Consider the following 24,640-nt stretch of genomic DNA (forward strand, 5'->3'; position numbering starts at 1 on the left):
ACACACACACACACACACACACACACACACACACACACACACACAGTGCAGATGTTTACTTGTATGCTCTTTACTGAGACACATCCTGTGGTGTAGATTGAGTCATCCTGTGCAGGGAATGCATAAGGAGACACAGGAGAAGAAGGTACTGAAGCAAAAGAGGAGATGGAGCGAGGAGAAAGGGATGGAAACAAAGCACAGTGGAGGATAGAGGGGGTAGAGAGGGAGGTCTTTAAAGGAAGGCAGAAGATAGAAGGATAAAAGGAGCATTTTCAGGGAGGGGAAGAATCACAGATGAGATGTGAGAGATATGACATTGTGTGTGCGTGTGTGTGTGTGTGTGTGTGTGTGCGCGCACGGCGCAAACGTGCGTGTGTGAGTCTGTAGAAAAGTGAAGAGAACAGTTGAGAGAGAGGCCAGACTGAAGAGAGAGAGGGGAGGGGGGGGGGGGGTAAACTTCAATTAAAGCATCCGTCACCACACTGTTAGACACACACACACACACACATACATACATATATACACACACACACACACACACACACACAGTGATAAATAGAAAGTGTGAAGTATATAGTCATAATGGTAAAAACATTGCCTCAGCTTCAGACGCTTTGGGAGCCTCTGAACAGTTGGTTGGTATTTAAAAAATACCTTTTGAACACAACGCCCTGTAGGCATCTAACAAAAAAAGTTTTGAATATGTGTCAAGTCACTGAGACACTGTGTCAGGACAGTGATGATCAGACAAAGTGTGTGTGTGTTTGACAGTGAGTGTGTGACACTGTGTCTTTTACCTTGTTCTGGTTACAGTGAGCTGAAAGCGCCAGTGAATCGAGTCCCCTGTCATCTGAAGGTGTGACGAATGTTTTAACCATTCGATTGACGGCTGGAGAGTGTGTGTGTGGGTGTGTGTGTGTGTGTGGGTGGGTGTGCGTGTGTGTGTGTGTGGGTGGGTGTGTTTGTGTGTGGGTGGGTGTGCATGTGTGTGTGTGTTTGCGTGCACTTGCCTGCATGTGTGTGGGGGATGCGTTACTGCACAGTAATCAAACCTTGCTCTCGCCCATTTACAGGACAGGACACTGCAGTGTATCGATCTCTGATGAGAGCTCCTCTGATGTATAGAGATACTGTTACAACAGAAACAACTTGACGGCTAAGTTTAGCCATTCATTCTGAAATTCTACGTTAAGAGTTACTGGCCACCCATCAGAACCTGGTTCCTCTCTAGGTTTCTTCCTAGGTTCTGGCCTTTCTAGGGAGTTGTTCCTAGCCACCGTGCTTCTACATCTGCATTGCTTGCTGTTTGGGGTTTTAGGCTGGGTTTCTGTACAGCACTTTGTGACATCGGCTGATGTAAAAAGGGCTTTATAAATACATTTGATTGAGTTAAGGTTTGGGAAAGGGTTTTAACAGAAACAACTTGACGGTTGAGTTTAGGGATTCATTCAGAAATGTTAAGTTAAGGGTTAAGGATTGGGATAGGGTAAAAAAAAGCTCTAGTGGGCAGTTTTAATTAATATCCTAACGTCCTGGCTGCGTGGACTGACGTCAAATTTCGCTGTGGCTCTTAAAGTATTTATGACCCAGAGATACATATCTGTATTCCCAGTCATGTGAAATCTATAGATGAGGTCCAAATGAATTTATTTCAATTGACAGATTTCCTTATATGAAACTGTAACTCTAAAAATCTTTGAAATTGCTGCATGTTGCGTTTATATTTTTGTTCAATATACTGTACATGTAATCCTCTCCCCCCACTTCTTTTCCTTGTCTGACTTCTGAATCCCGAATCCACACACACAAACACTCACGCCAGCCTGGTTGTTTAAAAAATATAATTGTGCAAGTCGATTCAGAACCTCCCAAACATACTCAATGGGTGACATGTCTGGTGAGTATGCAGACCATGGAGGAAATGGGACCTTTTCAGCTTCCAGGAATTGTGTACAGATCCTTGCAGCATGGGGCCGTGCAATATTATTCTGAAACATAAGGTGATGGCGGCTGATGAATGGCATGACAATGGGCCTCAGGATCTCATCACGGTATCTCTGTGCATTTCACTTGCCATCGATAAAATGCAATTGTGTTTGTTGTCTGTAGCATATGCCTGGCCAATCCATAACCCCAGCACCACCATGGGGCACTCTGTTCACAGTGTTGACATTAGCAAACTGCTCGCCCAAACAACATCATACACGTGGTCATAAGGCGGCAACAGCTCTGGTGGGCATTCCTGCAGTCAGCATGCCAATTGCACGCTCCCTCAAAACTTGAGACGTCTGTAGCATTGTGTTGTGTGAGTGGCCTTTTATTGTCCACAGCACAAGGTGCACCTGTGTAACGCTCATGTTGTTTAATCAACTTCCTGATATGCCACACCTGTCAGGTGGATGGATTGTCTCGGCAAAGGAGAAACGCTCACTAACATGGATGTAAACAAATTTGTGCGTACGGAACATTTCTGGGATATTTTATTTCAGCTCGCGAAACATGGGGCCAACACTTTACATGTTGCGCTTATATTTTTGTTCAGTGCACCCATGTCTTTGTGATTCTTTAACTTTGGAGTTAACTGGAGAATCACACACAAATACAGCACAAACACAAAGGACACACACACACACACACACAACTGGAGGTGGAGTGGTGAAGTGTAGCACATATTCAATACTCTTGTCTCTATTCAGACTGATCTTATCTTCTTTTTCAATACTTCTTCTGCCTCTGTTCTCCTCTTCTTATCACCCCCTCATTTCCTCCCTCCTCCTCACCCTCCTCTCATTATCTCCAGTTACTCCCTCCTTTATCTGTGTACCCTTTTTTTCCTCTAAATATTCTCCACTTTTCGCTCCTCTCTCTCCTCTCTCTCTTCCCCATCACTCACTGTCTCTCTTCCCCGTCACTGACTGTCTCTCTCTTTCCCAACACTCCCTGTCTCTCTCTTTCCCATCACTCCCTGTCTCTCTCTTTCCCAACACTCCCTGTCTCTCTCTTTCCCAACACTCCCTGTCCCTCTCTTTCCCATCACTCCCTGTCTCTCTCTTTCCCATCACTCCCTGTCTCTCTCTTTCCCATCACTCCCTGTCTCTCTCTTTCCCATCACTCACTGTCTCTCTTCCCCGTCACTGACTGTCTCTCTCTTCCCCGTCACTCCCTGTCTCTCTCTTTCCCATCACTCCCTGTCTCTCTCTTTCCCAACACTCCCTGTCTCTCTCTTTCCCAACACTCCCTGTCCCTCTCTTTCCCATCACTCCCTGTCTCTCTCTTTCCCATCACTCCCTGTCTCTCTCTTTCCCAACACTCCCTGTCTCTCTCTTTCCCATCACTCCCTGTCTCTCTCTTTCCCATCACTCACTGTCTCTCTTCCCCGTCACTCCCTGTCCCTCTCTTTCCCAACACTCCCTGTCTCTCTCTTTCCCATCACTCCCTGTCTCTCTCTTTCCCAACACTCCCTGTCTCTCTCTTTCCCATCACTCCCTGTCTCTCTCTTTCCCATCACTTCCTGTCTCTCTCTTTCCCATCACTCTCTCTCTCTTTCCCATCACACTCTCTCTCTCTTTCCCATCACTCTCTCTCTCTCTTTCCCATCACTCTCTCTCTCTCTTTCCCATCACTCTCTCTCTCTCTCTTCCCCATCACTCCCTGTCTCTCTCTTCCCCGTCACTCCCTGTCTCTCTCTTTCCCATCACTCTCTCTCTCTCTTTCCCATCACTCTCTCTCTCTCTTTCCCATCACTCCCTGTCTCTCTCTTTCCCATCACTCCCTGTCTCTCTCTTTCCCATCACTCCCTGTCTCTCTCTTTCCCATCACTCCCTGTCTCTCTTTCCCATCACTCTCTCTCTCTCTTTCCCATCACTCCCTGTCTCTCTCTTTCCCATCACTCTCTCTCTCTTTCCCATCACTCTCTCTCTCTCTGTCTGTCTCTCTCTCTCGTCCCTGTGTCGTTAAGCCTCAGTCTATACGTCCTCTCTCGTCTCTCCATCAACCTGACCCTCCATGCCCTCTCTCTCTTTCGTCCCTGTATCATTAACCCTCAGTCTATACGTCCTCTCTCGTCTCTCCATCAACCTGACCCTCCATGCCCTCTCTCTCTTTCGTCCCTGTATCATTAACCCTCAGTCTATACCTCCTCCCTCATCTCTCCATCAACCTGACCCTCCATGCCCTCTATCTCTCTCGTCCCTGTATCACTGACCCTCGGTCTGTACCTCCTCCCTCGTCTCTCCATCAACCTGACCCTCCATGCCCTCTCTCTCTCTCGTCCCTGTATCACTGACCCTCGGTCTGTACCTCCTCCCTCGTCTCTCCATCAACCTGACCCTCCATGCCCTCTCTCTCTCGTCCCTGTATCACTGACCCTCGGTCTGTACCTCCTCACTCGTCTCTACATCAACCTGACCCTCCATGCCCTCTCTCTCTTTCGTCCCTGTATCACTGACCCTCGGTCTGTACCTCCTCCCTCGTCTCTCCATCAACCTGACCCTCCATGCCCTCTCTCTCTTTCGTCCCTGTATCACTGACCCTCGGTCTGTACCTCCTCCCTCGTCTCTCCATCAACCTGACCCTCCATGCCCTCTCTCTCTCGTCCCTGTATCATTAGCGTATCTCTCTTTTCTCATTCCCCGTCGTTCTGTCCTTCCTTTCTTTCTGTCTGATAATCAGGGGGTTTGGGTCTCTCACTCTGTCACTGGCCTGATAACACACACACACATGGATGCATTTTCTTGTACGCACAAATGCAGACACACATGTATGCATGCATGCACGCACACACACATGAACACAAGCACGCACGTACAGATGAACACATACACATACACTTACTCTCTCTCTCTCTCTCTCTCTCACACACGCATGCACAGATGAACACATACACATACACTTACTCTCTCTCTCTCTCTCTCTCTCTCTCTATATATATATATATATATATATATATATATATATATATATATATATATATATAAATATAAAGTGGGGCAAAAAAGTATTTAGTCAGCCACCAATTGTGCAAGTTCTCCCACTTAAAAAGATGAGGGAGGCCTGTAATTTTCATCATAGGTACACTTCAACTATGACAGACAAAATAAGAAGAAAAAAAATCCAGAAAATCACATTGTAGGATTTTTTATGAATTTATTTGCAAATGATGGTGGAAAATAAGTATTTGGTCAATAACAAACGTTTATCTCAATACTTTGTTATATACCCTTTGTTGGCAATGACAGAGGTCAAGCGTTTTCTGTAAGTCTTCACAAGGTTTTCACACACTGTTGCTGGTATTTTGGCACATTCCTCCATGCAGATCTCCTCTAGAGCAGTGATTTTTTCTTTTTGGGGGGGGGGCTGTTGCTGGGCAACACAGACTTTCAACTCCCTCCAAAGATTTTCTATGGGGTTGAGATCTGGAAACTGGCTAGGCCACTCCAGGACGTTGAAATGCTTCTTACAAAACCACTCCTTCGTTGCCCGGGAGGTGTGTTTGGGATCATTGTCATGCTGAAAGACCCAGCCACGTTTCATCTTCAATGCCCTTGCTGATGGAAGGAGGTTTTCACTCAAAATCTCACGATACATGGCCCCATTCATTCTTTCCTTTACACGGATCCCTTTGCAGAAAAACAGCCCCAAAGCATGATGTTTCCACCCCCATGCTTCACAGTAGGTATGGTGTTCTTTGGATGCAATTCAGCGTTCTTTGTCCTCCAAACACGACGAGTTGAGTTTTTACCAAAAAGTAATATTTTGGTTTCATCTGACCATATGACATTCTCCCAATCTTCTTCTGGAACATCCAAATGCTCTCTAGCAAACTTCAGGCGGGCCTGGACATGTACTGGCTTAAGCAGGGGGACACGTATGGCACTGCATGATTTGAGTCCCTGCCGGCATATGGTAGGCATGTTACTGATGGTAGGCTTTGTTACTTTGGTCCCAGCTCTCTGCAGGTCATTCACTAGGTCCCACCGTGTGGTTCTGGGATTTTTGCTCACTGTTCTTGTGATCATTTTGACCCCACGGGGTGAGATCTTGCGTGGAGCCCCAGATCGAGGGAGATTATCAGTGGTCTTGTATGTCTTCCATTTCCTAATAATTGCTCCCACAGTTGATTTCTTCAAACCAAGCTGCTTACCTATTGCAGATTCAGTCTTCCCAGCCTGGTGCAGGTCTACAATTTTGTTTCTGGTGTCCTTTGACAGCTCTTTGGTCTTGGCCATAGTGGAGTTTGGAGTGTGACTGTTTGAGGTTGTGGACAGGTGTCTTTTATACTGATAACAAGTTCAAACAGGTGCCATTAATACAGGTAACGAGTGGAGGACAGAGGAGCCTCTTAAAGAAGAGGTTACAGGTCTGTGAGAGCCAGAAATCTTACTTGTTTGTAGGTGACCAAATACTTATTTTCCACCATAATTTGCAAGTAAATTCATTAAAAATCCTACAATGTGATTTTCTGGATTTTTTTTGTCTAGTTTAAGTGTACCTATGATGAAAATGACAGGCCTCTCTCATCTTTTTAAGTGGGAGAACTTGCACAATTGGTGGCTGACTAAATACTTTTTTGCCCCACTGTATATACACTGCTCAAAAAAATAAAGGGAACACGAAAATAACACATCCTAGATCTGAATGAATGAAATATTATTATTAAATACTTTTTTCTTTACATAGTTGATTGTGCTGACGACAAAATCACACAAAAATTATCAATGGAAATCAAATTTATCAACCCATGGAGGTCTGGATTTAGAGTCACACTCCAAATTAAAGTGGAAAACAACACTACAGGCTGATCCAACTTTGATGTAATGTCCTTAAAACAAGTCAAAATGAGGCTCAGTAGTGTGTGGCCTCCACGTGCCTGTATGACCTCCCTACAACACCTGGGCATGCTCCTGATGAGGTGGCGGATGGTCTCCTGAGGGATCTCCTCCCAGACCAGGACTAAAGCATCCGCCAACTCCTGGACAGTCTGTGGTGCAACGTGGCGTTGGTGGATGGAGCGAGACATGATGCTGGAGGTCATTTTGCAGGGCTCTGGCAGTGCTCCTCCTGCTGCTCCTTGCACAAAGGCGGAGGTAGCGGTCCTGCTGCTGGGTTGTTGCCCTCCTACGGCCTCCTCCACGTCTCCCGATGTACTGGCCTGTCTCCTGGTAGCACCTCCATGCTCTGGACACTACGCTGACAGACACAGCAAACCTTCTTGCCACAGCTCGCATTGATGTTCCATCCTGGATGAGCTGCACTACCTGAGCCACTTGTGTGGGTTGTAGACTCTGTATCATGCTACCACTAGAGTGAAAGCAAAAGTGACCAAAACATCAGCCAGGAAGCATAGGAACTGAGAAGTGGTCTGTGGTCACCACCTGTAGAACCACTCCTTTATTGGGGGTGTCTTGCTAATTGCCTATAATTTCCACCTGTTGTCTATTCCGTTTGCACAACAGCATGTGAAATGTATTGTCAATCAGTGTTGCTTCCTAAGTGGACAGTTTGATTTCACAGAAGTGTGATTGACTTGTGTTGTTTAAGTGTTCCCTTTATTTTTTTGAGCAGTGTATATATTTATCTCTCACCATTTCTTTGCTTTTCTCCACCCTCTATCTTTCTCTCACCTCCTTTTGTCTCTCATCCCATCTGTCACCCTCCCCCATTCTAACTCTCTAACTCTCTCTTTCCTCTCTCCTCTCCAGAGATACTCTTCGGGTCTACATACATTTATTTTGTCATAACCTATAGATTAACCATTGTAGTTTCTCTAGTTCACTTTATATCTCATTTGACCATTCGCTCCTCTACTCTCTCTGTGCTGTGCTGTGCTGTGCTGTCTGTCTGTCTGTCTGTCTGTCTGCCTGTCTGTCTCGCTCCTTGTCTGTCTGCCTGCCTGCCTGCCTGCCTGTCTGCCTGTCTGTCTGTCTGTTTGTATCCCTTCTCTCCTCTCTCTGTGCTGTCTGTCTGTCTGTATCCCTCCTCTCCTCTGTCTGCCTGCCTGCCTGCCTGCCTGCCTGCCTGCCTGCCTGCCTGCCTGTCTGCCTGCCTGTCTGTATCCCTTCTCTCCTCTCTCTCTCTCTCTGTCTGTCTGTCTGTCTGTCTGTCTGTCTGTCTGTCTGTCTGTCTGTATCCCTTCTCTCCTCTCTCTGTGCTGTCTGTCTGTCTGTATCCCTCCTCTGTCTGTCTGTCTGTCTCGCTCCTCTCCTCTCTCTGTGCTGTCTGTCTGTCTGTCTGTATAGCTCCTCTCTTCTCTCTGTGCTGTCTGTCTGTCTTTTTTCTGTCTGTCTGTCTGTCTGTCTGTCTGTCTGTCTGTCTGTCTGTCTGTCTGTCTGTCTGTCTGTCTGTATCCCTTCTCTCCTCTCTCTGTGCTGTCTGTCTGTATCCCTTCTCTCCTCTCTCTGTGCTGTCTGTCTGTCTGTATCCCTCCTCTGTCTGTCTGTCTGTCTGTCTGTCTGTCTGTCTGTCTCGCTCCTCTCCTCTCTCTGTGCTGTCTGTCTGTCTGTCTGTATCACTCCTCTCCTCTCTCTGTGCTGTCTGTCTGTCTGTCTGTATCCCTTCTCTCCTCTCTCTGTGCTGTCTGTCTGTCTGTCTGTCTGTATGTCTGTCTGTATCCCTTCTCTCCTCTCTCTGTGCTGTCTGTCTGTGCGTCTGTCTGTCTGTCTGTATTGCTCCTCTCATCTCTCTGTGCTGTCTGTATCCCTTCTCTCCTCTCTCTGTGCTGTCTGTCTGTCTGTATCCCTCCTCTGTCTGTCTGTCTGTCTGTCTGTCTGTCTGTCTGTCTGTCTGTCTGTCTGTCTGTCTGTCTGTCTGTCTGTCTCGCTCCTCTCCTCTCTCTGTGCTGTCTGTCTGTCTGTCTGTATCACTCCTCTCCTCTCTCTGTGCTGTCTGTCTGTCTGTCTGTATCCCTTCTCTCCTCTCTCTGTGCTGTCTGTCCTGTCTGTCTGTCTGTCTATGTCTGTCTGTATGTATCGCTCCTCTCATCTCTCTGTGCTGTCTGTCTGTCTGTCTGTATCCCTTCTCTCCTCTCTCTGTGCTGCCTGTCTGTCTGTCTGTATCCCGCCTCTCCTCCTTCTGTGCTGTCTGTCTGTCTGTGTCCCTTTTCTCCTCCTTCTGTGCTGTCTGTCTGTCTGTATTGCTCCTCTCATCTCTCTGTGCTGTCTGTCTGTCTGTCTGTCTGTATCCCTTCTCTCTCTCTGTGCTGTCTGTCTGTCTGTCTATATCGCTCCTCTCCTCTCTCTGTGCTGTCTGTCTGTGCGTCTGTCTGTCTGTATGTATCGCTCCTCTCATCTCTCTGTGCTGTCTGTCTGTCTGTCTGTATCCCTTCTCTCCTCTCTCTGTGCTGCCTGTCTGTCTGTCTGTATCCCGCCTCTCCTCCTTCTGTGCTGTCTGTCTGTCTGTATTCCTTTTCTCCTCCTTCTGTGCTGTCTGTCTGTCTGTCTGTCTGTGCTGTCTGTCTGTCTGTCTGTCTGTCTGTCTGTCTGTATTCCTTTTCTCCTCCTTCTGTGCTGTCTGTCTGTCTGTCTGTCTGTCTGTATTCCTTTTCTCCTCCTTCTGTGCTGTCGCTCTGTCCGTCTCTATTCCTCTCTTCCCTCTGTGTTATCTATCTGTCTGTCTATTTCTACCTTTTCACTCATCAATCAGCTCTCGCAGTCTCACTGCGGTATCCGACAATTGTCTATAAACATGACATTTTGAAGGTTACGTTTCGGCATGAATTCTGAATGGTTAAGTTAAGGGTCTAGGTTAGGGGAAGCGTTAAAACAAACAAACAAAAAGTGTGTGTCTAACGTTGGGATTGAAGACGTGGCCCTCGGAGCCAAAGGTTAAGTTAAGGGTTAAGGGTTAAGTTTTGGGATAGGGTTAAAACAAAAACAACTCCACGGTTAAGTTGAGGCATTCAGTCTGAATGCTTAAGGTAAGGGTTTAAGGTTGGACGGACGTCAAGTTTCACAGTGGACCTTGAGCAACCTGGCTGCTCCCCTCTATATTTCTACTGGTATCTGTGTGTTTACTTCCCATCAGTGCGTGACTGGGTCTCGGTGTTAGAACCCAGAGTCCTGAAGGAGGTAAAGTAGTGTGGGCAAAAGGGAACAGTGAACATGCACATGAATGGCTATAGACTAATACACACATGCACACACTCAAACCTATGGGTAAACACATCATTAAACAAAAACATAGGCAACACTCACACTCTTATGCCGCATAAACAGGAACACACGCTTAGATCTGTGTGAACATACATTGTAGGAGAGAGTATCCACAGCAATACACTCTGGGACAGCGTTGTGCTTTGAGCTATTCACTAGAGCTAAACCAGTGGAGGTATAACACACACACACACGCACAGCTTTAAAACACCATGTCGCCGGCCACACAGAGTTCATTGGGCTTTACACAGCCGAATACACACACACACACACACACAAAGCCTACAGTGACAGACGGATACGATTACTCACCTGCCACACAGTACACCTCAATCACAAAGGACACACACATACCACACACCACACACCACACACACACACACACACAGAGCATCACACATTCACACACCCTAAGCAGGATCAAAGTCAATCTTAAAGATTGAAGGGGCAAATAGAAACGCATTCTACCTGGGCACTTGGCAACAACAAACCCACCACTATGGGACAATCACATACCAACAGGCACTTACACAAGCCCTAACATACAAGCACTAACTACAACAACACAACAACACAAACACATCAACTCAAGGGCAGACTCACAGACACAAGTGTGTGTGTGCGTGTGTGTGTGCTGTGTAATGAAGGTTCTCTGTCCACTGATCACTCCTCTATAACTACTGTCCTTCCTCTCTCACTCACTCTCTCACTCACCTCCACTCCTTTCTCAGCTCTTCCTCCCATCCACACACCTCTTTTCTCTCCTCCTTTCTCTCCCACACGCCTCCAGTTAGTCGTCTGTCTTAGTCCAGCTCTTTTTTCCCCCCTAATGTCACTCTCTTTCTCTCTCTCTGTCTGTGTTGCTGACTCCCGTGCTCCGCGGCACTAACTGATCCTCTGCTTCTCTCTCTCCTCCCCCTCTCTATCTATCCTCCCCCCTCTATCCTCCCCCCTCTTGCTCCCTCTCTCTCTCTCTCGCCCTCTCACTCTCTCTGTTTCCCTCCAGCTCAACCCCCCCCCCCTCTCTCTCGCTCTCTCTCTCACGGTCTCTCTCTCCTTTTTTCTGTCTCTCTGTCCCTCTCTCCTGTGTTAATCCAGTGTGTGTCCTTGTTTCCCTGGCTGTGTCTGCTGTGGCAGACTACTGTACCAGACCTGACCAGACCTGAGCAGACCAGGGGAAAGTCTGGCAACACAGAGGTCCCTTCTCCTGGGACACTGTCCAGGGGTGTTGATACACACACACACATACACGCACGCACGCACACACACACACACCAGGGTTGGAGTCAATTCTGAATTTCTGAATTTAACTCAATTCAACCTATGAATTAAAATTCTAACTAGCAGCTTAATTAAATAGTAGCCGCAAAACACCATTCTCAACGTCAACAGTGAAGAGGCGACTCTGGGATGCTGGCCTTCTAGGGGGAGTTCCTCTGTCCAGTGTCTGTGTTCTTTTGCCCATCTTAATCTTTTCTTTACATTAGAAAAGAGAGCCTGAGATATGGCTTTTTCTTTGCAGTTCTGCCTAAAATGCCAGCATCTTGGAGTAGCCTCTTCACTGTTGATGTTGAGACTGGTGTTTTGCGGGTAATATTTAATGCTGCCAGTTGAGGACTTGTCAAACTAGACACTCCAATGTACTTTCCTCTTGCTCAGTTGTGCACCGCGGCCTCCCACTCCTCTTTCTATTCTGGTTAGAGCCAGTTTGTGCTGTTCTGTGAAGGGAGTAGTACACAACGTTGTACGAGAATTTCAGTTTCTAGGCAATTCCTGACATGAAATAGCCTTCATTTCTCAGAACAATAATAGACGAGTTTCAGAAGAAAGTTATTTGTTTCTGGCCATTTTGAGCCTGTAATTGAACCCACAAATGCTGATGCTCCAGATACTCAACTAGTCTAAAGAAGGACAGTTTTATTGCTTCTTTAATCAGACAACAGTTTTCAGCTGTGCTAACATAATTGCAAAAGGGCTTTCTAATGATCAATTAGCATTTTAAAATGATAACTTGGGTTAGCTAACACGATGTGCCATTGGAACACAGGAGTGATGGTTGCTGATAATGGGCCTATTTAGATATTCCATTCAGAATTTGCTGTTTCCAGCAACAATATTAATTTACAACATTAGCAATGTCTACACTGTATTTCTGATCAATTTGATGTTATTTAAATGGACAAAAAATGTGCTTTTCTTTCAAAAACAAGGACATTTCTAAGTGACCCCAAACTTTTGAACGGTAGTGTAGATAGATATTGATATATTATAGTAAGATATACATACATTTAGTAAGATATAAATAGTTATAGATAGATATAGTAAGATATACATAGATATAGTAAGATATAGAAAGATATAGAAAGATAAAGATAGATATAGTAAGATAAAGAAAGATATTGTCAAATATAGATAGATATAGTACAGTATATATAGATTTAAATAGATAGATAGATTTACATGTTTTAATTTATTTAACCAGGTAGGCTAGTTGAGAACACCTTTATTTAACCAGGTAGGCTAGTTGAGAACAAGTTCTCATTTGCAACTGCGACCTGGCCAAGATAAAGCGTAGCAATTCCACACATACAACAACAGAGCTACACATGGAATAAACAAAACATACAGTCAATAATACAGTAGAACAAAAGAAAACAAGAAGTATATATACAGTGAGTGCAAATGAGATAAGTTAAGGAAATAAATAGGCCATGGTGGCGAAGTAATTACAATATAGCAATTAAACACTGGAATGGTAGATCGACAGAAGATGAATGTGCAGGTAGAGATACTGGGGTGCAAAGGAGCAAAATAAATAAATAAATACCAGTATTGGGATGAGGTAGGTAGATAGATGGGCTGTTTACAGGTAGGCTATGTACAGGTGCAGTGATCTGTAAACTGCTCTGACAGCTGGTGCATAAAGCTAGTGAGGGAGATGTGAGTCTCCAGCTTCAGAGATTTTTGCAATTCGTTCCAGTCATGGGCAGCAGAGAACTGGAAGGAAAGACGACCAAAGGAGGAATTGGCTTTGGGGGTGACCAGTGAGATATACCTGCTGGAGCGTGTGCAACGAGTGGGTGCTGCTATGGTGACCAGTGAGCTGAGATAAGGCGGGGCTTTACCTAGCAGAGACTTGTAGATAACCTGTAGCCAGTGGGTTTGGCGACGAGTATGAAGCGAGGACCAACCAACGAGAGCGTACAGGTTGCAATGGTGGGTAGTATATGGGGCTTTGGTGACAAAACGGATGGCACTGTGATAGACTGCTTCCAGTTTGTTGAGTAGAGTGTTGGAGGCTATTTTATAGATCACCGAAATCGAGGATCGGTAGGATGGTCAGTTTTACGAGGGTATGTTTGGCAGCGTGAGTGAAGGATGCTTTGTTGCGATACAGGAAGCCGATTCTAGATTTAATTTTGGATTGGAGATGCTTAATGTGAGTCTGGAAGGAGAGTTTACAGTCTAACCAGACACCCAGGTATTTGTAGTAGTCCACGTATTCTAAGTCAGAGCCGTCCAGAGTAGTGATGGTGGACGGGCGAGCAGGTGCGGGCAGTGATCGATTGAAAAGCATGCATTTAGTTTTACTTGCGTTTAAGAGCAGTTGGAGGCCATGGTGTCGTCTGCGTAGAGGTGGATCAGAGAATCACCAGCAGCAAGAGCAACATCATTGATGTATACAGAAAAGAGTCGGCCCGAGAATTGAGCCCTGTGGCACACGCATAGAGACTGTCAGAGGTCCGGACAACAGGCCCTCCGATTTGACACACTGAACTCTATCACAGAAGTAGTTGGTAAGCGTGGCTGAGGTGCACCCATGACCAGCTCTGAAACCAGATTGCATAGCGGAGAAGGTATGGTGGGATTCGAAATGGTCGGTAATCTGTTTGTTAACTTGGCTTTCGAAGACCTTAGAAAGACAGGGTAGGATAGATAGATAGATAGATTAAGACATATGTAGATATAGATAGATATAGTAAGATATAGATAGATACAGATAGATATAGTAAGATATAGATAGAGATATGGTAAGATATAAATAGATATAGTAAGATATACATAAATATTGATAGACATAGTAAGATATAGACAGATATAGATAAAGATGGATATACAGTAGGTAGATGGAGAATGGGAGAGCTAGAGTGCCAAAGAGAGTGTTAAGGAGCAAGGGAATCAATAAATAGAGCGGTGTGTGTGTGTGTGTGTGTGTGCGCGTGTGTGTGCGCGCGCACGCGTGTGTGTGTGTCTTTGTATGTACGTGCACGTATCCGTCTATGTGTATGTTTTTATTTTTTATTTCACCTTTATTTAACCAGGTAGGCTAGTTGAGAACAAGTTCTCATTTGCAACTGCGACCTGGCCATGTGCGTATGTGCACGTGTGTGCATTTGCGTGTCAGGGCCGGGGTCAATTCTAAATTGAGTTGTGAATTTTCTTTTGATTTTCCCACGAGGTCAAGCAAAGAGGCACTGAGTTTGAAGGTTGTCCTTGAAATACATCCACAGGTACACCTCCAATTGGCTTCTAAAGCCATGACATTTTCTGGAATTTTCCAAGCTGTTTAAAGGCACAGTCAACTTAGTGTATGTAAACTTCTGACCCACTGGAATTGTGATACAGTGAATTATAAGTGAAATAATCTGTCTGTAAACAATTGTTGGTAAAATGACTTGTGTCACGCACAAAGCAGATGTCCTAACCAACTTGCCAAAATTATAGTTTGTGAACAAGAAATGTGTGGAGTGGTTGAAAAGCGAGTTTTATTGACTCCAATCTAAGTTTATGTAAACTTCCGACTTCAACTGTATATCTTACTATATCTATCTTTATCTTACTATATCTCTCTATATCTTTCCATATCTTACTATATTTATCTAAATCTATATCTCTCTATATCTTACTATATCTATCTATATTTACCTATATCTCTCTATATCTTTCTGTATCTATATCTATATCTTACCATACCTTTATCTTATTATATATGTCTATATCTCTCTATATCTTACTATATCTATCTATATCTCTCTATATCTTACTATATCTATGTTATCTATATCTGTCTATTTCTCTTTATATCTTACCATGTCTATCTATATCTAAATCTCTCTATCTTACTTTATCTATCTATATCTGTATATATCTCTAGATCTATCTATATCTCTCTATCTATCTATATCTATATCTCTGTATTTCAGTCTGATGTGTTACATGCTCTATTCCTGATGTCCTTCTGTCTGTACTTGTCTTACTGTCCCACTTTCTCCCCTTTCTTTCCCCCCTTTTCTCGCCCTCCCTCCCTCACTATTCTCTGTTTCTGGGTCTCAAGTGTCTGAGAAGCTATTTAGGACTCCCCTCGCTCTTTCTCCCCCCTCCTCTCTCTGTTTCTCACCCGTCCTCTCGCTCAGTCTCTCGCGTTCACAAGTGCAAGTTAGAGAGAGGTGACTTGTGCAGGGAGCGTGTGAAAAGAGTTTGATATACAAGAGATGCCTACATCAGTAGTTTATCCACTAGAGAGAGAGGAGAGGGATCTCTCAACACTCCCTTAGTGTGACATGGAAAGAGATAGAGGGATGGAGAGGAAAGGAAAGAAAAGAGAGATCATAAAGAGAGAAGTCAACTTGTTTGTCTGATTGTTGAACGGTGAATGTTTCTGTGTGTGTTTTTATTCACGGCTTTTCCCTTTTTGGAGATTCCCTTGTATAATCAGTGATAAATTGGGGTGTTATGAATCTGTGTGTGTGTTCCCTCGGATGTCCCCTGATAAAGTGTGTATCTGAATGTTCTGACCCCTGCCAAAAATAACCAGTGATGCATATGCGACATAGAAAAGTTGTCGACTCACCTTGTGTCGAGTTTCAATTGATCTCTGCTGAGATGAGCAGCGGAATAACTGTGTGTGTGGGTGTGTGTGAAGACTGTGTGTGTGTGTAAGTGTTACAATCTATGTAAATAACATTGGTAATGCTGTAAAAAAATATATATATTGTGTGCAGATGATACAGTATTCAATTGTTCCTTCCGTTGACCAAGCCTTTTCGCATTTGAAGTCTGATTTTCAATCACTGCAGAGGTCACTGTTGGATCTGAAGTTAGTGCTAAATGCAAACAAAACCAAATACATGCTTTGTTTCTAGGTCCCATAACCCAGATTTAAAGGAATTTGAACGGTACACAAATTGAGCGAGTTCCATTGTGCTCGTATTTTGGTATCTGGCTTGATGACAAACTGTCATTTAAAAAACATGTCACTGAGCCGGTGAAGAAGTTGAAGTTCAAGGTTGGATTCTTTTACATGTCTGACTTTTGTTAATAGAAAATAAATTGTCCAGGCCTATTTTAGATGATGGTGATATTATGGTGATACTATCTATCTGCATGCAGCAGCATCTACACTTAAGCCACTACATGCTGTTTTCCATTGTAGAACTCACCATTGTGTTTTGTATCAGGAAGTGGGTTGGGCGTCTTTGTACGTAAGGAGAGAGTAGCATTTTCTTGTGTTGATCTGCAAAGCACTCGTATAGAAACTTCCTATGTATCTATCGTCATTCATTCAACTTAGACTCACAAATGACGAAACCCGGTCTCAAGCTTGGAGTGGCGCAGCGGTCTAAGGAGCTGCATCTCAGCGCTAGAGGCGTCACTACAGACCCTGGTTTGATTCCAGGATGGCGCATAATTGGCCCAGCGTTGTTCGGGTTAGGATTTGGCCGGGGTTGTAAATAAGAATGAGTTTTTAACTGACTTGCGTAGTTAAATAAAGGTAAATTATTAAAACAATAACACTGGAGGCCCCTTCGGTCTCCACAGAGTTGGGTAGCGCTGCTTTTCTTTTTTCGGGGGGCCCTTTATGTGGAACAACTTACAGAGTTCTCTGAAATGATATGTTCTGGTCCCCCTTGGTCAGTTCAGAGCAATGATCGGAGACCTCTATGTCGATAAATGTGTCTGTTTACTCGTACTATGTTTTGTAATTGTGTATATTGTATGTGTTTGCTGTACTAACGCAGGACTTGTAATTGTGTATATTGTATGTGTTTGCTGTACTAACGCAGGACTTGTAATTGTGTATATTGTATGTGTTTGCTGTACTAACGCAGGACTTGTAATTGTGTATATTGTATGTGTTTGCTGTACTAACGCAGGACTCACATATAATAGAGACACTCGTCTCAGTATGACTTCCCCTGTCAAAATCAAGGTTAAATAAATACAAAAAGCTGAAACATTTCTATTCACCACCACCCCCAATGCACAATAATTGCCATACGCCTTTATGTTGTGTGCGAGAGGAATCTCACACGTAGACCAACACACACACACGCACATCCTGCACGGCGAGGAGGGCGAGGCGTGTTTTCTCTCTCTAAGCTCTCTGTAATTTGATTTTGGAGGATGTTGTGATGGGAAAAGGAGCACATTACTGCAAGACGAGGACCGAGGGAAAGAGGGAGGGAGGAGGTAAGGAGGAGTGGAGACGAGGGGTGTCATTTTAGGGGTCAGGCTAATGTGTTTAAATTCTATTCCCATTTCCCTCATCTCAGACTCTCTCCCTGTCGTTACCTTATTCCCCTCTCCTCCCCCGCCCATCCATCACTCCCTTCCTCCTTCCCTCGCTAAGTATCTCAGGGCGTTAGCCGGGGTTGTTAGAAAAAGGGCTTGATAGACCTCTTTGTGCCCGACGGAGAGACGTTGAGCTGTGAAGTCATTGATCTGTCTAATCAGTACTCTCTGACATGCAAACATACCAGCTGATTACACTGCTCCTATCCTGCCTGCCTCTCTCAACCCCCCCCTCTCTCTCTCTCTCTCCCTCTCTCTCTCTCTCTCTCTCTATCCCTCTCTAACTCTCCCCATCCTCTTTCATTCAACAAAAACCCAGGTGAGGGAGAGAGGAGAGAAAAAAGAGAGAATGTGGCAGAGAGAGAATGTGGCAGAGATAATTGAATGACAAGAAGGGCCTCTTCTGTCCTGCGGTGTGGTTGATTGCATATCTCGGTGCATGACTGTCAGTCTAAAATAACATTTGTGTGTGTCTCTCTCTCTTTGTGGTAGTGCACACATTTGTCTTGGTCTCTGTATTCATGTCTCCTGTCTGTTTCTCTGTCTGCCTGTCTGTCTGCCTGTCTGTCTGCCTGTCTGTCTGCCTGTCGGTGTTATTGTATTATTTTGTGTGGATCAGTTTTTTTTGAGATGCGTTATTCTCTACTGACAAAATCCTGTAGATGAATGTTCTGTCCTTCAACAAGAACTCACGGTTTGACCAAATGGACTTCAGATTCCGACGTTTGCCCGCGTTTTTTTAACCTTTATTTAACTTGGCAAGTCAGTTAAGAACAAATTCTTATTTTCAATGACGGCCTAGGAACAGTGGGTTAACTGCCTGTTCAGGGACAGAACGACAGATTTGTACCTTGCCAGCTCGGGGATTTGAACTTGCAACCTTCCGGTTACTAGTTCATCCAGTTTGTTGATGTTTTGGACACGCTGGGATGCTCCTCCTGCTGCGGCTGCTGCTTTCGCCGGCGCTTTGCGGCTAGTTAAGTTTAGGCACCGATTCCGAAAGGTTAAGTTAAGAGTTAAGGTTTGGTATAGGGTTCAAACAAAAACAACTCCAAGGTTAAAGTTAAGGGGTAAGGTTTAGGATAGGGCTGCATTATTTTTTTAAATAAAACAAGTGCCTAACACTGGGATTATACACGCGAGCCTCGGAGCCGGAGCTCGTGGCTTATGCCCATCCGCCACCCTTGTTCACAGCGCCCTGGCGAAACCCAAGTCTACTTGATGGTAAAAGAGCTCACCGTTGACCCTAGTGGCCGGTTTTAAAGGCATCTCCTGACCGATGTCGGATTTCTAAATGGATCTTGAGCGAACCTGGCTGCTGTCCTGCTGAAATCTGTCTTTGATTTTAGTTCTATAAAAGAGAAAGGGGGTAAGGGGGGATGGAGACAGACGGATGAATGGAGAGAAAGAGAATGAGAAAGAGAGGAGGGAGCAAAATCCCCAGCCGAGCATCTGTGTCCTGCTTTTTCAATAATCTCTTGGCAGTTACATAAGATCCTGGACAGGACTAGAGCTCTCTCTGTCTGTCTGTGTGTGTGTGTGTGTGTGTGTGTGTGTGTGTGTGTGTGTGTGTGTGTGTGTGTGTGTGTGTGTGTGTGTGTGTGTGTGTGTGTGTGTGTGTGTGTGTGTGTGTGTTTCGGAGGGTGAGTAAAAAGATTGAGGACTGTGTTAATTTCTCAGAGACGACCAATTACAGGGAAGTAAGCCAATGAACTTCTGGCCCCAACCCCCACCTACTCTATCTAGGATAGACCGACAATATGTAGTGAACTCACTACTTGTTTGTTTGTGCTCTCGCACTGCCTCCGTTACGTTTGCGTCTGTCTTCATAGTGTGTGTGTGTGTGTGTAGTCTACCCTGTTGATAATCCTATTAGTAATCAGCCGTTCTCACTTGAACACTGTCAGAGAGGGAGAAGGACAGAAAGAGAGAGAGAGAGGGAGAGAGCTCTAGAAGTTGAGCTGAGTTATCTGAGTGTTTGAAGTTGACTCTTGGGGAGGATTTGTTTGGTTGTTTGCAGTTCGGTGTGTGAATGTGTGCTTGCAGTTATTTGTGTCTTTTTTTTGTCTGTGCATGTATACGTGTGTTTGTGCATGCGCACTTATGTGCCGGACACATCAAGCATTCGGGTTGGCAGCAGTGTCACAGTAAACACACAGTAAACACAAACTTTGTTTCAGTTCAGACAGAGGAGGGGTGGGGAGGGGAGGGGAGGGGTGGCGCAATGGAAGAAACGAGGAGAAGAGATGAAAGAGGTTGGATCTTGACAGGGTGTCTGGTGTCATGTTCTACCAGGGAGAGATAGAGGGATAAGCAGCACGTTGCTCACAGAGCTGAAATATCACTTCCTAATTAAAGCTTTATGTAACCAACATTACCCACAGAGACGCCGTCTTAATGTGTGTGTGAGTCAGTGTGTCTGTCTGTGTGTGTGTGTCTCTCTGTGTGTGTGCGTGTGTGTGTGCGTGCGTGTGTGTGTGTGTGTGTGTGGTGTGTGCGTCTAAATGTGTGCCTGCATTTTTTGTATGACTGAATGTGTGTGTGTCTGTCTCTGTGTGTCTGAATGTGGACATGTGTGTGTGTGTGTGTGTGTGTGTCAGCGTGTCTGAGTTTGTGTGTCTGAATCAACACACTCTCACAGTCTCACTGCAGAATCAGACGTCCAAATGTGACGTCCAAACGTCACATTTCTAGGTATTCATTCTGAATGGTTAAAGGCCCCCCATCAGTGGGTGATGCCACCCCTATTTCAACATAATTCCTGCCCTAGAGCGTAAGTGCTCGTTAACGTTCCACCCCCGAAGAATGACGCAGGCCACTTATACATATTCACGAATTGGGGTGGGATAGAACGACGTGGTGATTTCCGCGCGGAGTGGAGAAAAATCAACAAATAGGGAACTGACAGCTGTCAGTGTAGCTGGTTAGCATGCTAACCTTAGCTAGCTATCTTGCTGGCCGTATCTACAGTATTCATAGCCCTTGACTTATTCCACATTTTGTTGTGTTACAGCCTGAATTCAAAATATTTGTTTCTCTCTCACCCATCTACACACAATACCTCCAAATGACAAAGCAAAAAAAAAGGTTTTAAAATGTTTTACAAATGTATTTCAAATGAAATACAGAAATATCACATGTACATAAGTATTCACGTGCCAGGGTTAATACTTTGTAGATGCACCATTGGACTCTTTCTGGGTACGTCTCTAAGAGCTTAACACACCTGGATTGTGCAACATTTGCACATTATTCTTTTCAAAATTCTTCAAGTTCTGCCAGATTGGTTGCTGATCATTTCTAGACAATAATTTTCTGATCTTGCCATAGATTTTGCCAACTGTAACTCGGCCATTTAGGAACATTCACTGTATTCTTGGTGAGCAAATCCAGTGTAGATTTGGCCTTCCATTGTCTGGTGGAACCAGGTTTTCCTCTGGTATTTTGCCTGTGCTTAACTCCATTCCGTTTCTTTGTTATCCTGAAAAACTCCCCAGTCCTTCATGATTACAAGCATACCCATAACATGTATGAAGTGTGGTACTCTGTGATGTTCTGTGTTGGATTTGCCCTAACTGAGTTAGGAAGGGGGTCTGTATCTCTGTAGTGACTGGGTGTATTGACACACCATCCAGTGTGTGCATCCATGCTCAAAGGGATATTCAATGTCTGCTCTCTTTGTTTTACCCATCTACCAATACGTGCCCTTCTTTGCGAGGCATAGGAACACTTCCCTGGTCTTTGTGGTTGAATTTGTGTTTGAAATGTACTGCCTGACTGATTGACCTTACAGATAATTGTATGTGTGGGTTACAGAGATGAGGTAGTCAGAAAATCTTGTTAAACACTACTATTGCACAAATACTGAGTCCATGCAACTTATTCTGTGACAAATTGTACTCTTGAACTTGTTTAACAAAGTGGTGAAATACTTATTGACTCAAGACATTTCAGCTTTTCATTTTTTATAAAGTCCAAATTGGAGATCTCTGGTTCCAACCGCTGTGTCTTTGTGAGAGAATGCCAAGAGTGTGCAAAGCTTTCATCAAGGCAAAGGGTGGCTATTTGAAAAATCTCAAATATAAAACATATTTTGATTTGTTGAACACTTTTTTTTGGTTACTACATGATTCCATATGTGTTATTTCATGGTTTTGATTTGCAAACTATATCACATTTAACGAACCAAACATTCAAATACCGTTGCAGAAGGTAAAGTAAAAACCCAAACGGGTCCGTGAATCAATACCGGTATGCCGGTAAAACCCAAACGGGTCCGTGAATCAATGCCGGTATACCGGTAAAACCCAAACGGGTCCGTGAATCAATGCCGGTATACCGGTAAAAACCCAAATGGGTCCGTGAATCTATACCGGTAAAAACCCAAACGGGTGCGTGAATCAATAGCGGTATACCGGTAAAAACCCAAACGGGTCCGTGAATCAATACCGGTATACCGGTAAAAACCCAAACGGGTCCGTGAATCAATACCGGTATACCGGTAAAAACCCAAACGGGTCCGTGAATCAATGCCGGTAAAACCCAAACGGGTCCGTGAATCAATGCCGGTATACCGGTAAAAACCCAAACGGGTCCGTGAATCAATACCGGTAAAAACCCAAACGGGTCCGTGAATCAATACCGGTAAAAACCCAAACGGGTCCTTGAATCAATACCGGTATACCGGTAAAAACCCAAACGGGTCCGTGAATCAATACCGGTATACCGGTAAAATCCCAAACGGGTCCTTGAATCAATACCGGTATACCGGTAAAAACCCAAACGGGTCCGTGAATCAATACCGGTAAAAACCCAAACGGGTCCGTGAATCAATACCGGTATACCGGTAAAAACCCAAACGGGTCCGTGAATCAATACCGGTATACCAGTAAAAACCAAAACGGGTCCGTGAATCAATACCGGTATACCAGTAAAAACCCAAACGGGTCCGTGAATCAATACCGGTATACCAGTAAAAACCCAAACGGGTCCGTGAATCAATACCGGTATACCAGTAAAAACCCAAACGGGTCCGTGAATCAATACCGGTATACCAGTAAAAACCCAAACGGGTCCGTGAATCAATACCGGTATACCAGTAAAAACCCAAACGGGTCCGTGAATCAATACCAGTATACCGGTATACCAGAGTCATCTTCACTGTTATTCTACAATGTAGAAAATAGGAAAAAATAAAGAAAAACCCTTGAATGAGTAGGTGTTCTAAAACGTTTGACTGGTAGTGTATATTTAATACAGACTAGCTCACCTGATTGTATTAGCGCTCACCGTTGCCCCTGGTGGCCAGGTTTGACGCCATATCCTGATGTCATGCTTACCTCGACGGATGTCTAATTTCGCAGTGGATCCGGAGCAACCTGGCTGGTCTGATTGTGTGCCTGCATTTTTTGGGGGTGTCACAATGATTAGGCTTTGTGTATGTGTGTCAGAGACAATGCTCCCGTGGTGATTGCTAAAGGGTAGCCCTCCAGGCGTTTCATCTCACGGTTTTACCAATTTGGCTTCAGAGTCGTACGTTTATCCACATTTCTCCAAACGTCAAATTTAGATGTTAAGATTGAAGGTTTTAGATAGTGTTATTCCGAATGGTTAAATTAAGGTTTAAGGTTTGGGATAGGGTCAAAATAATTATATTAATTGTGTCTACCTCTGGGATGGAATGCGTGACCTTCGGAACCGGAGTCACGGGATTAAGGTTTGGGTTAGATTTTAAAGGAGTGTTTACCACTGGGATTGAACAAACAACCTTTGGATCCGGAGTCATGGGATTACGCTCATCCAACGCCCCCTTCTACAACACCCTAGGAAAACCCAAGCCTATTTGATGGTAAAAGCGTTTACTGTTCACCCTAGTTTTTGAAGGCATTTCCCGATGTCCTCAGGACAAGGACAGACATCCAATTTCAAAGTCAATCTTGAGTGATCTGGCTGAGATATGAGAGAACAATGTGCTTTCAGCAGTGGAATATAAATGTGTTTGCGTGTGTGTGTGTGTGTGTGTGTTCCACAGGAGGCTGCTAAGGGGAGAACGGCTCATAATAATGGCCGGAGTGGAGTAAATGGAATGGCGTCGAGCACCTGGAAACCATGTGTTTGATGTATTTAATACCATTCCACAACAATTCCGCTCCAGCCATTACCACAAGACCGTTCTCCCCAATTAAAGTCCCACCAACCTCCTGAGGCATGTTCGCGGTTTTCTATGTGTGTATGTGTTTGTGCATGCATGCAAGTGCACACACACACACACATTCCCATTAAAAAAAAAATCTCTCCATCTGAAAATATCATCCATCATCTATCACTCCTTCGCTCCCCCTCTCTCATCTTTCAGTCCCCATCCCATCTCACTCCGTCACTACCAACCAGAGATAGACATAAAGACAGATACATAGCGACCGGTGTATATATACGTTTTGTTACATTTTGTTACGTTACAGCCTTATTCTAAAATTGATTAAATAAATACGAATCCTCAGCAATCATCACACATTATCCCATAATGACGAAGCGGAAAAAGTTTTTTGCAAATGTGTTTGAAAAATAAAAAACAGAAATACCTTATTTACTTAAGTATTCAGACTCTTTGCTATGAGACACGAAATTGAGCTCAGGTGCATCCTGTTTCCATTGATCATCCTTGAGATGTTTCTACAACTTGATTGGAGTCCCACCTGGGGGAAATTCAATTGATTGGACATGATTTGGAAAGGCACACACCTGTCTATATAAGGTCCCACAGTTGACAGTGCATGCCAGAGCAAAAACCAAGCCATGAGGTCGAAGCAGTTGTCCGTAGAGCTCAGAGACAGGACTGTGTGAAGGCACAGATCTGGGGAAGGGTACCAAAAAAGTGTTTGGGTTATTGTGTGTAGGTTTAATAAATTTTAGAATGAAGC

General features: G+C 44.5%; 2 protein-coding genes across 3 annotated transcripts in view; one reads left to right on the forward strand and one right to left on the reverse strand.

Moving 5' to 3' along the window:
• LOC116354948 (serine/arginine repetitive matrix protein 1-like) overlaps nt 1–11,046 on the reverse strand; it is a 31,613-nt gene extending 20,567 nt beyond the window's left edge. The window contains exon 1 of the mRNA XM_031797057.1: nt 10,863–11,046. The gene's annotated coding sequence lies outside the window, so the exon portion shown is untranslated. The remainder of the gene's footprint in view (nt 1–10,862) is intronic.
• The window catches only part of LOC109864674 (dedicator of cytokinesis protein 2), a 139,672-nt gene that overhangs the window by 81,751 nt on the left and 33,281 nt on the right, over nt 1–24,640 (forward strand). The window lies entirely within an intron of this gene.

Source organism: Oncorhynchus kisutch, linkage group LG19 (genome assembly GCF_002021735.2).
Source record: "Oncorhynchus kisutch isolate 150728-3 linkage group LG19, Okis_V2, whole genome shotgun sequence".
Lineage (NCBI taxonomy): Eukaryota > Metazoa > Chordata > Actinopteri > Salmoniformes > Salmonidae > Oncorhynchus > Oncorhynchus kisutch.